At 36.1% G+C, this 13,844-nt stretch overlaps 1 long non-coding RNA gene across 1 annotated transcript in view; it reads left to right on the top strand.

The window, feature by feature from the left end:
• Window positions 1-13,844, top strand: part of LOC120372506 — a 58,176-nt gene that overhangs the window by 42,920 nt on the left and 1,412 nt on the right. The window lies entirely within an intron of this gene.

Raw genomic sequence — 13,844 nt, 5'->3', positions numbered from 1 at the left:
TGAAGCATTAAGAAAAGGAAAATTTAGGTTGAATAATAGAAAAAAAAAAGTCCTGTGAGAGGTTTACGTAGTGTTGCTTGGAAAATTTTGCCCCATTATGTGAGCTAATTTCTATAATTTATTTTCTTATTATGTAAATTGTACTGTATTTTATGTTACATTACAGTTCAAATAGTGATAGAAAAAATTATGAAAGATACTTGGGAAGCTACAAATATTTTAGATTACATCTAACCACATACTCCCAGTGTAAATTACTCCTAGTGTAAATTTTTGGATGTGTATTGGTGCTCTGACGGGAAATCCACTTTATATATCGTCAATATTGCCACTTTCTAAATGTTCTTGTTATGTGAAAAATTAATATGTGGGTAGATGTAGCATAAGTATCTTAAAGAGCTGGCTGCCTTAGTGGAGGGTAATGTAGGTCTTTAATGAAATTGTGCTTCTATAATAAAAATTTATAAGTATTGTTGTTTAAAAAGCTGTCTTTTAAATAAAATGATCCACATTTTTAATGGGGAATGAGTAACACAGTGTATTAGGCAGGCACTATTACATGGGGATTTCTTCATTAATGCCTCAATTCCAGTGAACATATTCTTTCTAAATGCTTTAATGGATTGGCCAAATTCTGAAGTCCAGATTCAGTCTTTACTTCAGCAAAATCTTCCATTGAGGTTAATGCCTGAGTAAGGAGGTTATTAGGATTCAAGATCTGGTTCATTACTTAAGAGGTTATTCCAGATTCAGGTCTATAGAGGAATGTACAATTTGTCCAGAAAGGAATTATCCTGGAATTGAAGGAATCCATTTAATCCCATCCTGCATAATCTTGTTTAGGAAAACACACTCAAGGGCATGAAGGAATGATTCTGTATTTTATAAACAAAAGCAGAATAGACAAAACATAAATTGGAAATCCTTATCATTGTTATTAAATCTTTTTGTGGAATATACTGTATTATATTATTCATTTCATCAGCTTGGAGAGCCCCCAGGACAGAATAACAACTGTCAGAACAGGCAGAGAGGAAATTAAATAAAGTGGTTTGCGCTTTTGGGGTAGTGGGCAATAAAATTCTAAGGGGAGGAGGACTGAAATTCCATTACTCCATGGTACAGATATGTTGTTTTGACCAACACAGCCCTCGGTATTTTGTGTCCTCAATATGATCCAAATCTGAAAGACCAATATATTTTATTCTCACTCTGCAGCTCAGATCCTCTGCTTCTGTAAATGAGTTTAGGTCCATTTAAATCCTTTGGAAGGCATGAAGTAAATATGTTTCATAGTTATACCCCAGAACCCCCCTTTGTGCTCCCCAGAAGCCCTAATTAGACCAGAAACTTGCTTTGTTTCTTGTTACAAGCTGCTCTGTTTGAGCGGGACTTTTGCAGATGACAGCTTTGCAAATTTTGTGTACAGTGCAGATTTGCTGAGAACCATATAACCACTTCTGGAGTGGTCAAGCTGGAAGATGCTGCTTAGTTCATGAGGCAAAGAGAAAGCTGTAACTACTGTTCTACTAGCCACCATAATTTATCAGTGGAAACAAGGTCTTGTAAATAAAGATATAATAATACAGTTCTTTTCCACCTCTGAATCTCTCTCTCTACTTTTTCCTGCAAGTAGGCCACTCACAAGTAGACCTGTGGGAAAAGAGAGTAGCAGAAGCTTCATCAATAATTCTGTGGTAATATTGTGTTTTTATAAGGTGACACAGTTGTCTTTTGCCTTGATTTCCAGAGCAAATGCTCCACTGATAAAATTACAATATTTTAGAAATCACTGCTTACAGACAGTGCAAACCTCCCAAACTTAAATACTGCTCACATTTCTAAACAGTGCATCTCAAAACCACTGGGTGCACTGTTCACTCTTCAGGCTACCATGTACCTCTGTGAAATGTATATAGCCTTATTTCAATGGTGGGGTGGGAGGAATACAAATGAAAACAAATCCTTTCTAATGACTGTTACTGCAAAGCAGGATATAATTATAACCCTTTATCACTTAAAGCTACCAAATAAAGATTTGAGATATTTTAATATTTAGGAGGAATGGACAAGGCATCTATGTTGAAATATGACATTTATTAGGCATGTAGAGGAGTTAATAAACAGTAGCTGTTATACTCACAGATGCTAAAAAATGTATCTGCTTTGAACAGGTGACCAGCCACTAATTTTACATAGACATTTAGGTTTGATGTTTACCTTTTGAGTTTATTACTGGAAAAAGACTAATATGGGGTGTCAGCAGAAAATTAAGAAAAAAGATGAATTGGAAAACCTAGAGTAGAGAAATCCACTGCATGTCCCAGACTTGTTTAATTTTTTAATCACTCTCTCACGCACATTTATTCTATTAACCATACACAATGTATTCATGCCACAATGCACATGAGAATTGTGTCAGATACTATGAGTTTTGTATTTTTGCTCTTAGCTGTGGAAAAGGTGGACTTTGTTTACATGTAAAAATGCATGCAATAATTAAGGAGGTAAGCGGCTTTGATTGGGTGGTGCGGATCGCCATGAGCAAACTATGTAGCCTTGAAAAGGTATAAAAATGTATGGGTGGGATATGTTGTATAAAAGGCTCTAACTGTACAGATAATTTTATACATTTCCTGCTCTTTAAGTGCCTGATCCAAAGCTCACTGAAGTGAGTGGGAAAGCTTCAGCTGGATTTGCATGAGGCCCTATTGTCAAAGAAAGATGCTGGGGACTTGCAGCGTCGTTAACATTTTAGCAACGTTCTTGTTGGACCCCATTCCAACTCTCCATTTGGAGGTCAGTCAGGCTCACTGTGATTTCATAGATACCAAGGCCAGAAAGGACCAGTGATTCTGACCTCCTTTATAACACAGGCCATAGAACTTCCAAATAATAATTCCTAGAGCAGATCTTTTAGAAAAACTTCCACTCTTGATTTAAAAATTGTCCATGATGGAGAATCCACCATGAGCCTTGGTAAACTGTTTGAATGGTTAATTACACTCACTGTTAGAAATGTGCACCTTATTTCCAGTCTGATTTTGTCTAGCTTCAACTTCCAGCCATTAAATCATGTTATACCTTTGTCTGCTACACTTAAGATTACACGGTTCTTAATATAGCTATTGCACATGGAACAGAATAATAGGCCCTGGGGCCTTTAACAATCAGTAACTACCAGTATATTTGCTCCTATTCCTATGTTTGTGCTAGATGGTGACATAGATTAGAGAAGATTGGATGGACAGACAATCAGTCCTCTAGTGCTTCACTTCTTGCTCAGCAAAACACATTAAAAATCAGGGTCCAGGATGCATCAATGAAGAAAAATGGCAGGATAAATGGGCCCTTAAAACTCATTAGCCTCTGGGTGACTTTTGAGTTTGGGGATTTCACAAAGATTTTCTCAAAGATTTTCCTCTAATGTGCTTATGCCACACTGTTTTTGTACACTGCCTATTGCTGCCTTTGCTCTCACATTTTAAAGCTGCATGTTAAGATATTGTAGCTTATTCTTGCAATTTTCAGAACTGTTGTTTCTCTCTCTGCAGTTTTATGAGAATCATGACGGGAGCAGTGGGGGGCATTTGGAAAAAGGCTTTTAAACATTTCAGTCAGCACGTTATTTTGTCACTCCTGATGTCAGGTCAATGCAGTCATTTCTCTTTAGTGTTTTTTTTAAAACCTTCTCAACAAAAGATGGAGATAACAGACATCTACATCCATACACAAATAAACACTCCCTTTGGCTACTTTAACCTTTTCTAACTTATTAAGATTCCAGAGAAAGAACAACAAGAACGTTTATGGCTTGAATACAAAAGTTTTCAGCTAGACTTCAAATAAAGATTCTAAATTAGAGAGCAGACTGCATAGCAAAGAAATGTTTGCTGTCTGCAAATGAAGACTCATCTGAGATAGTTATTGCTTTCATTAGGGATTCTCAGATTCCAACTTCATTGTAACATTTCTGATCTCCCAAAGGAAGGGAGGGGGCAGGCGGAAAGGGGGAAAGCTGCAGAGAAATTTGGAAGAAAAAGAAAGAAAGAAAGAAAGAAAGAAAGAAAGAAAGAAAGAAAGAAAGAAAGAAAGAAAGAAAGAAAGAGTAAATGTTAAAAGTTAATGAAATATGGAAAGAATTTCCTTTAATTGTTATTCCTCATATTTATTTATTTTTTTATTTATTTTATTTTATTAACCTTGTCAGCTAAGTAAACCAAAATAAATGTATTGTTCTTTCAAACAGGCTTTTTCCTCCTCAAATATTGTAATGAGATAATGCAGGTTCATTTTAATGGTTAGTTTATTATTTCATTTGAAATTTTTCATTAAATAATTCAAGAGGTTGGTGCTATATCAGTGGGGGGCAACCTGTATGAACCGCGGCCACTGGGAACTGCAGGCGGCCATACCTGCGGACTGTCAATGCAAACAAACTGTCTCATGGCCTGCCAGCAAATTACCCTGATAGCCCACATGCGGCCTGCGGGCCGCAGGTTTCCTACCGTTGTATAATTAGGACCGCTATATATATAGGACAACAGAGCATGTGCTGCAGGATTTAGCCACAGAGTTTCTTGCAAAAAGGAAGGGGGAAAGGAAATTTAACCCCTCAAGTTATCATTTTTATTACAAAGGCTTAAATGATAATATGGAAAGAGAAGCCAGGATCAGTCAAACTTCGTTGTCATCGCCAAAAGATGTAACTTACAATATTTCTTTTCAGTAAATGATTACTAGCATTGTGGCAGCACAAAAGGTCTGCAACAAGTTGTTCACTGTTTGGGTTACGAGCAGCAAAACTGGAATGGGGAATGGTGTAGCGGGGACAATTAGGGGAGGCACTGATTCAGCTAACCCCATTTCAGCATCTGTCAGCAGGGCTCCTGTGCAATCTCTCATGGCAACTAAATCTGTTAACTGTGCTATAAAGAGTTGTTTAACTGTAAACTTAAGGTTGTTTAAAGTTACCACGTATCCTACAGCATACTACATTTTGAGTCTCACAGATGCTCTGTCTCAGCACAGACACGTGTTCAGGAACCAACTGCTGAGATTGAGATGGACATTGTTGTACCAATATAATAAAAACCAGCAGGATCTTATTAAGAGGGATAAGGCAAAGATGCCACATTTATTGTAAATACCATAACAAAACAACATTGTTTTACTACTTATTCCTTATACACACACACACACATATTCATTCACACAATCATTCATTCAGGTTCTGTATAGATGTTATAGTTACCAGCCTAGATGTTGCTCATGCCAAGTTACTGGCCAGGTATCTTGGTCATGAGGATGGAGCCGAGTCTGTGTCAGATGCATCTGATGCTCCTGGAGGCTGGCGGCAGAACCATAGACTCAAAGTCCTCAGTCTTTAGAGTCCAGTTTTATAGGAATTTATTCCTATGTCAGTTCATGAGAGTTGCTTCATTTTGCTGTTGCTAAATCAATCAGCAGGTGGCTGGCTCCATGTTATTAGATGTTTTGTTTTTCCTTCCTTTGAGGTGTGGTGGGTGGATTCCAGTTTGCCCTCCGGGGGTCATCTGATTGATCCCACTTGACACCTTCTTCAGCCGACACTGAATTCTTCAGGCTGGTGACTCCCTAACCATTCATTCATTGTTTAAACTAGGCATGCATCCACATACATTCTCTATCTTAATCACATCTATTTCACTGTCTCTTTACCTTTTGGGGTGTTACCAATTTATGTGAGACTCCCTGTCTTTTAACAAGCAAAGATAAAGTGAGATGAAAACTTACAGAGGGTGGGGGTCTCTATCTGTACACTATAACAGCTACTGTTTTGGCTTACTTAGAGATAATTAATGTTTAACAAGTTTTATACAAAGTATTTCTTTGAGCTTAACAAGTTCTATACCAAGTATCTCTTTGAGCAGGCTTTACACAGACACAGCTGGTGGCTTGCAGGTTAGAAGCTAAATGTTGGGAATCACAAATTTACTTCTAACATAAACCTTAAGTTATAAAGTATTAATTAACAATAAATCAATAAATCATTTCTCATATAAATCATGTTTAATATAAACCTTCTTTAATATCCCTAAATAATCCCCCTTTTGCTATTCTCCACCAAAATGTTGTACCAATATAATAAAAACCAGCAGGATCTTATTAAGAGGGATAAGGCAAAGATGCCACATTTATTGTAAATACCATAACAAAACAAAAGACAACAGCAAACAACATTGTTTTACTACTTATTCCTTATACACACACACACACACACACACACACACACACACACACAATCATTCATTCAGGTTCTGTATAGATGTTAGTCTATGGTTCTGCTGCCAGCCTCCAGGAGCATCAGATGCATCTGACACAGACTTGGCTCCATCCTCATGACCAAGATACCTGGCCAGTAACTTGGCATGAGCAACATCTAGGCTGGTAACTATAACATCTATACAGAACCTGAATGAATGATTGTGTGAATGAATATGTGTGAGTGTGTATAAGAAATAAGTAGTAAAACAACATTGTTTACTGTTGTCTTTTGTTTTGTTATGGTATTTACAATAAATGTGGCATCTTTGCCTTATCCCTCTTAATAAGATCCTGCTGGTTTTTATTATATTGGTACAACAACATTACAGACATGCTAGATTCAAAGATGATAAGGCCAGAAGGGACCATTCTGATCATCTGATCTCCTGCATAATACAGGCCATAGGATCCCTGAATTACTTACTCTTTAAACTAAAGCAGATATTTTAGAAAACATCCAAGCTTAAAGATTTCCAGTAGTACACAATCCCCACAACCCTTGGTAATTTGTTAATACCATTACTCCTTGACTCTATAGACTGTGGAGGTACTTAGCTGCTCTTACAATTTGCGGCCACTTCTGTGAAGGGCATATTTTTCCTACTGATGGTAATTTACATTCAGACCTTCCAGTTCTTGCTCAGTCATCCTCCAACTTCTTCTGTGGGCCACAAGGTCAGACACCACAAAGATGTCCTTCCAAGAGATGCACCCTTGGTCCGTCTTCCATCATCCTGCCCATTGAAGTTGTTGGGATTTCACTATATTTACCATATTTGGTTCTCCATAGACCTCCCTATTAGATCTCCTTCCCCTATTGACCCAAAAATTTGTGAACGCACTATTTTCGGTACGTCGTTTCAATGGGCACTGTTAAAAACTTAGAAAGCATTGTGCTTTTCCTGGGGCAGGGTAGCACTGCTACATGTGCCAGTGCCCAATAGTCTCAGATGTGAACCAATGGCTATTATATTATCTGATAGATCTCTTCTCCAAGCCTGACATACACATATACACATGCTAATTAAGCAAAGAGCTTAATCAGTAAATTTCAACTTTTACAGAACAGGTCATTAATTGAAATTAACATTGTAGTTATATCACTTCATTGCTTTTTTTCCAATTTTACATAACTGAAATTTCCAGAACAGGGAATGCATTGACTTCTATAAATAGGAAAATGCTATTCATAATAATAGGCATTTTAAAACTTTTTCTTAATATCTGTAATTTAAAAACACTGGATGAGCCAGGCCGTTGAACACACTAAAATGGATATGTGGCAAGTGTTTTACTATGCTATGAAAAATGAGATCTTCTGAACTGAATGCAATTCAGTGCATTAGCAAAGAAGAGAACAATATTCTTCTTCACATTATGAGATTCCTTTAAAATTATTAATATTTTTATCTTAATATGTATTATGTAGGGGCAGGGAATCATTCTTATCACAATAGATGTATATTTGACTAACTAGCTACATCCTTTATGAAAATATTTCTAATATAGAAACAAATTAAATAAGAAATATTAATTAGAAATAAATGTTAGAAATAAAATGTACTTTATACAATGTGTTAACTAAGTTACTAAAGGGTTAATTATTTCATTGTATGCACATGTAATAAAACTGGAATCTATGTAACTTATTGAGTTCCTACTGGCCAAGAGTGCCTGGGAAAGTAAAAGATTAAACATTTGTTTCAAATAATGTTCTAGCTTGTACTTTTGTCATTAACAGAACTGCTTACAAGAGCAGTTTGAAATTTGCTAGCAAGAAATGTGTTGGTTTGTTAACGGATTTGACTATTGTTTGATGTTTTGATCTCTTTCACTCCCTGGGAACTTTTTCTTTATTTAACAAGAGCTAACCATTTTGTCAGGGATATCCAAGCAGGGTCTTTCTGATTATTCAATATTCAACAAAAACTGACATATCATTCTTCTTTTCAATTTGAGTTAGACATGAACTGATCATAGAGATGTGAACAAGAGCTCAATATGCCATTATAATAAAATACTAATACTTAGCTCTTATGTAGTGCTTTACATCCACAAAGCATTTTGGGAATGTTAATTAAGTCTCACAACCCTTTGTGAGGACAGTGAATTATTTCCATTATTTTCAATTTTTTGCATTTTTTAGATTCGGTTTCTATGTACAAATTTCTTCCACACTGTTGGAGAATTTTCTTTATAGGAGAAGAGGGGGTTGTTCCTTAATAGATGCTGAACATTTATGGTGGATATGTTTTGTTTCCAGCTATTTTGGACATTAAACCTTTAGATTCAAGTTTCCTTCAAGGCCATTGGGAGCTGGAAATAGTTACATTGTCCTGTTTCTTGCTAGCTTAGTTATTGCCTGGCCATTATGAAATGCCAAATAAAAAGAAAAAAAAATCTAAAAATTTCACAAAAAAGCAAAATCATTGCATTTTCATATTAAAAATGAAGTAAATAGTTAGCTTGATGCACATTCTTATGGGTTACAAAATATATGCACAAATGCCAATGAAATTGAAAGGCTACCCAAAAATGCATAAATTCCCCCAATCCCAGAAATTTTATTTCTCAGCCTCTTAAGGCATCACTTACCATGTGTTGCATACAATAATCACATATTTATGCAAACAAATAGAAAAAGCAACAGTTTAATTTCCCTCAATTGTAACAGATACATGCAAAAGTATTATATTTCAAAGAATTTTAATTAATTCTAAATAATAGGAGAGAAAAGAGAAATCTTCCATATTTTAATTGAAAAATCACCAGCTGGAGAACACTGAGACAGTGAAACAATCAGGAAAGCATTGAGAAATAAATTGGAGAATGAAACAAAACAGAAAATTTCAAATGGCCTCACTAGTAGGCTACTAATGTAAATACAGCAATCCAAAAAACAGTATATAGTGATTAAAGAAAAGAGTAATTACTACTCTACTGTTCCTTTGCTTTGAGGATTTGCTCTCGTCTATGAGAAGCCTAGCTAAATAAACCATCAAAATATGCAGTACTAATCTAGAAAATACACTGGTAACACGGGCACCTTCTAATATAGAATTAACTGCCAACCTATGAACAGCGTGGGGGTGGGGGAGAGCATTGTGAATCCCATCTGCAGATTTCTATCTGCACTTAAAAAATTCACCTCCTCTCTAAGGGCCTGACCTAAACCCCTTTGAAGTCAAAGGAAAGACTCCTATTGACTTTAGTGGGTTTTTTTCCAGGGCCTAAATTCCATGCAATTCCATCTGCAGTGCTGCAAAGGATGAGTTATGTACTGTTCTTCATCCCACAATGTGGAGCCCACCCTGTTTTGGACGTAGTTGAAGTGAGGAGGTCTGAAGTTTTATGACATGGGAGATCTACCAACAATAGATGGAAAGCCTAGCTGTCATGAACAAGGATCACTATACCCTTTTCAGTATTTGGTGTTCCTATGGGGACACTGATCAGATATACTAATGATGTCAATTATATTTCCAGGCTGAGATTTTCACCTGGATCTAAGGGAATTAGGTGTTCATCTACCCCTAAATTTGAACAAGGACGTAGCTCCTATCTCCCTTAGGTTTCTTTGAAAATCCCAGACAAAATGTACTTGTGTGTGATTGGTTGGCTCTAAAATTAGGGTGGGTTGTTTTGTTTTGGCCTACTGATTTCTTGTTTAGATCTTTATATTGGGCTAAATTCTTCACCTGGGTAAATCAGTGCATCTCCATTGACTCCACTGATCTCCATAGCTCCACTGGACTGTGCTGAGGATTTGGCCCTGTATGTGTAAAGAATTGTTTTATACAGCACCTTGCACAAGCTAGTGCTCTCTTTTAAATTATGTACAAACATGCATCATGGTGAGAAATGGCACTTCATGTTATAATAATATGAAGACTTCTTACTGACCATTTTAATGTGCATACATTTGAGAATATATATTTTCCCATATGGTCCATAACCCTGTGAGTCTATCTGTAAACACCTCTTGTTTCATGTTGACAATTTTAGCAAGTACAGAGCATCTGGAAGCACTTTTACATTACTAATTATTATAAGTAATACTATAGTGTGGTTTATGTAACTTGTGATAGAATACAAATCCATGGTCCCTGTTCTAAGGAGCTGAGATAAAAAACAAACACAGAGAAAGAATTAGTGCAAATTCTGGAGATTATGTATATGAATGTACAGTTAGAAGGCATCATGGACAAGAGATGTCATAAGGAAGGATTTAGGGAGAGAAGAAACTATTTGGCCCACCAGAAGCTACAAAACTGCTCCAAGTCTTGGCATTCCTTTGTCCATAATTATTTTTCTGAGTCTGCATTTTCAAGTTTATTTCACAAAGTTTTGCACAGCATACTTGTCTGATGGAAGTAATGTTTTTAATACTACTTGATTTGTAGACCACATATATTGCAATTACTTTGAAATGACAGTATCCTTTAAATGATGAAAAATACCACGCAAAGATACTGTAATTACTGAGACCTGTTAGATGAAAGCAGAACTCAACCAAAACCATAAAACATTGCCTATCTTCAAGCTGAAAACCATCAGCTACATGATTTCCACCCAAAACCATAAACCTGCCCCTAGTCACTTGCAACTTGATTTACATTTGCTTTAGACTTAGTACAAATTCACTGAAGACAATGTGAACTTTTTTGCTAGTTTTAATTTTTGGATGCTAACAAAATCTGAGACCAAGAAAACTTGCCTGATTATTTAAAAAGGTTTGTAAAGCTGTAGTGATGATGATCTGTTTTAGAAGAGATATGCACAATTATCCTATGATGAAAGGTAATTATCATTTGGTCATTAATAATGATATAGTTACATAATTATTTTATGGTTACATGAGCACTGGAGAATAAAGTTGTTGTGTTTTCCTTTCTGCATGGGGGACAAACACCAGTAATAAACTTTTCATTTTTTCTGCCTTCCATAGCATGAAACAGTTTGAAATAAAAGTGGTACTTGCAAAAATGTCTGAAATTCTAACACCCCTTCTAATCTATAGTAAAACACATAGTAACAATGGGCCGAATCCATCCCTGATGTAACTCCACTAACTACAATGTGGTTACATCAGGGGAAAAAATGAAGGAAATGTAGCACTTGTAAAAATCCACTGGGCTAAAGGAACAAAGACATGTTAAATATGTTTTCACTAGTTCTGCCCATATTAGTTTCAGTAATATAAGGCACATAATTATTTTTATTGGTCAGTTAATTCTCCTATCTTGCTATATACTCCAGAGTGGAGAAGAGAGGAGGCAGCTGTCAACCCATTAGCAAACATTCTATGGAGGAGATTTAAAAAATGGCCCACAACAAACAGCTTCTGATTTTCACATACACACACATCTTCCACATGAAAAACTCCATATATAAGCAGGCCAATCAGGAAGTTGGATGGCTAACTGATTTGCATGCACAAATGCCTGCATGCACACACACAAAACATGTAACACTTCCAGAAAGGAATTCAGAAGCTTTGATTCTACATAGTTTTGAAATTATAAAGTTAAATAAATGAAAATGCTGTATACAAAAATGAGAAGTAAATAATGTTCATGCAGTGTAACATTAGCAGTTCCAGGACCAAAACCAGCAATGACGCTACTATAGGAATGTGTTGCTGTAAGGTATTCTACTTCCAGGGATGAGTAAAAGACAAGTGAAGACACTTCCAAAAATGGCTCCTCTGGATGTCCAATTTTAAAGCCCATCATATTCCATTTCTCCAGAAATGGGAAGAGAGAGATGAACAAAAAATGCTGTATGGCTTATCCACAGCATTAGAGCCAATTTTATTATCATATCATACATTTACATTCAGTTACATTTACTGAATGTAAATGTAAATAATATTGTTTTATTCCCTTTAGATTGCCAGATTATAAAATAGAAAAACTTGTAATTCCATACATTATAATTATACAGCACACCCACTGATTAATACTAAGTGATGCCTTTTTGAGAGACAGTGAATCAGAGGTTCATATTTTCATCTTCAGCTTAATCATTTATCTGTTATGAGATTAGTATGCATCTATTCATAATTTCACTTGCTTTCCTTTTCTCTCATTCTCTCTCTCACTTTTCTCTTTATATAGAAATATGTCACATCCATATATATGTAAATATAACATGTATACAGGTGCATACATACATATATTATCATTTAAGCCAAATACTGTATTAAAAATCTCTGTACATATAAAGTGCGCAGAAGACCAGTTCAGCAACACAATCATCCTTGCAGACTCACAGTATCACATTCTGTAGAGGGCACCCTTGTTTCAGCTAGAGCTTATTACCTTTTCTCTCTCTCCCTCTCTCTTTTTAAGTAACTTTGACTACATTATGTCACATCTGAAATTGTCAGATACATACAATAGTAAAAGACTTTCTCTGATGGTAATATTACAATGCATGATATAGACCTGTGAAACAGAACAAAGTGTAGCTAGAGAGTACAGTCACTTTTCTTTTCAAACAGTATCAATGATTTTTACCTTAACAACTGATCATGAATTAATTTGCTGTCAAGAAGGACATACTCACAGTAAAGATATTGTCTGTCTGCTATTATTTTTATTCCATTTTCTTCTTTATTGTTCCTTTGAGGGATTTTATCTTCCCAATATTCAAAGAGACAGGAAGAATGTTCTATGTTAAATTAAAGGAAGGTTTTAAGCTAACATTGTTGTAGCAGCACATTTCCTCCTTATTTCTCTATAAACCATAACATTAAGAGTTCCCAGTATTCAGATTTATGCAACAATGAACCTTGATAACTGCTAAGATAAAAGCTATTCTCTACACGCACCAACACCAATACCACGTGCGATGAAGAGGTTTTTGTTAATTCCCTTTTAAAATCATACTGTTTGTATGCCATCACCTTGTCGCCCAAATACTTCATACTCAATACACTGGATTTTACTGACATAGCTGCTCCTTTTTCAACATTGCTGCTTAAAGAACTCTCTTTTTTCTTCAACACCATCATTTCTGGGAATTTTACAAGAATTGTGATTAATGTTGTAAAGTTTACATCATTACCATCTGACAGCTGTTGGGTGGCCTTTAGTAAATGAGTTGATGGTCTTAGTCCATTTCCTTCTAGACAGATGTTCACATCATAAAATCAAATCACCACCACAGTTGTCACTAAGGTCTCAATCCGGCAAAGCACTTCAGCACATTTTCAGTTTTGGGGTTAGGTATATGCTTAAAGTTAACCATATGTTAAGTGATCTGCTGGATTGGGGCCTAAATTAGCAGAGAGGCCAAAGTATAGCGAACAGACATGGAGAATGAGCTTCTATAGGTGATCCTTTCACAAAAGGCATTATTCCCAGCAGTCCTCCATTTCAAGGCTATGCCACTTCCCCAGTGGCTGGTAGGGGAACTGGTGCCCATCACGACTCTGGGTTCCAGCCCAGGGATCCTTGAACCAGCCATGAATGTTTGAACTTGGAGGACAGATTATAGCTGTGCACCTCTATCAGGCTTCTTTCTCCACCACT

The sequence above is a fragment of the Mauremys reevesii genome, linkage group 9 (genome assembly GCF_016161935.1).
Source record: "Mauremys reevesii isolate NIE-2019 linkage group 9, ASM1616193v1, whole genome shotgun sequence".
Lineage (NCBI taxonomy): Eukaryota > Metazoa > Chordata > Testudines > Geoemydidae > Mauremys > Mauremys reevesii.
The sequence above is the reverse complement of the archived record's forward strand: the minus strand, read 5'-3'. Positions and strand labels throughout refer to the sequence as shown.